The sequence below is a fragment of the Pseudophryne corroboree genome, unplaced genomic scaffold (assembly GCF_028390025.1).
Source record: "Pseudophryne corroboree isolate aPseCor3 unplaced genomic scaffold, aPseCor3.hap2 scaffold_1353, whole genome shotgun sequence".
NCBI classification, from domain to species: domain Eukaryota; kingdom Metazoa; phylum Chordata; class Amphibia; order Anura; family Myobatrachidae; genus Pseudophryne; species Pseudophryne corroboree.
In genome coordinates this window covers 140,001-141,468 of record NW_026967979.1, presented here as the reverse complement: position 1 = coordinate 141,468, position 1,468 = coordinate 140,001, and positions in this window count along the sequence as shown.

Sequence of the window (1,468 nt, the reverse complement as noted above, 5' to 3'; positions counted from 1 at the left end):
GTAGGCACGGAGCTCGGAGAGCAGCAGGGCCGGAGCTCGGAGAGCAGCAGGGCCAGGGCTCCCTCCCTTCCATAGGCTGCCCAGGCAGGGCTCCAGGAGCCCGGTACCAGCTCTCCCCGTCCGACAGCCTCCTCTCTGGAAGCGGAGAGCGGACGCAGTCGGGCTCCCGGACCGGGGCCCTGGGAGAGGGTTTGGGAGAGCCCTGCCGGGAGCCACCGGGACGGGCCCGTGCGGACGGGTGCGCGGCGCCCCCCGGCGGTCGAAGGCGGAACCGCGGAGGTCTCTCTATCTCTCTCTCTCTTTCTCTCTCTCTCTCCGGGACTCCCGGCCTCCCGTTCCCCCGACTCCCCCTTCCGAGGCCGAGACGGGGCAGCGCCGGGCGTCCGGCGGAGCCCGGCGCCAGGCCCGGCCCGTCCCCCTCTTCCCCCGGCGGCAGCGCCCCCCGGCGGGCCGAATCGGGTACTGCAATTCGCGGAAGTTCAGCCGATGAGTGCGGACGGGCACCCCTCGGGCCGGGAGGCGGCTCCAGGAGCCCGGGGAAGCGTCGGAGGACGCTCCGCGAGAGCGTCGCGCGCGCCGCCCGTCCCGCTACGCCCGAGGGAACCGGCCAGAGAGCATCACAGGTGGCGAACAGAGTCAAGCCGGAAAAGAGAAAACGGAGGGCTGCGGTTGACGCGAGAGAAGGGCCCCACGTCTCCCATTTCCGCAACCCGATCGATGTGGCACCCCGCGCCCCGGCGGGGAGGGACGATCGCTCGGCCGGAACCCAGGGGTCTCGGCCGGCTCCAGGCGAACCCGACCCTCCCTCTGCCCACGGCGCGCCCGGAACCCCTCCGCCCGGAGAGGGCGTCCGGTCCCCAGGCGTCCGCCCGAGCGCTCCGGTCTCCGGAGCCGGGCGGGCCCCGCACCCGTACCCCGTGCGGCGCGGTCTGCTCCGTCCGCCGGCACCCGCAGGCGTCCGACGCCGCCAGGGGTGCCGGGGAAGCGTCCCCCTCGCCCAGCGAAGGGCGCTCGCCCCCGGACCCCGGCGGAGCACACGATTTCCCAGGAACCGAACGAGCGTCGCATCGAGATCCGAGGACGCGGCCAGCCCCGACGGCCGCTCCTCGCAAGCCCCAGGAGAGGGCCCTGCGCGCCGCCCCCGCTCCGGCGAGGCGGCCGCACGGAAGGGTTCGCCCGCCGGGCCTCCCCCGCCGCGGACGGGAGGGCCGGACGGGGCGGAGGTCAGAGCGAGAGAGAGAGAGAGCGCGGGAGAGGAGCCGAGTCTGGCGGCAGGGCGAGAGAGAAGCGCAGACTCGGAGCGAGACCGTCCAGGATGACGCAGGGAGAGCGGGAGGCGCTTTTCGGAGGGAGCCGGCGGAAGCTGCGGTCGCCCGTGCGCCAGGCGGCGGCATCCCGGAAGGGCGACGGAGCCCCGCGAGATGGAACCTCTTTACACCCTTTCACCCCCCCGGGACAAGATGAAACC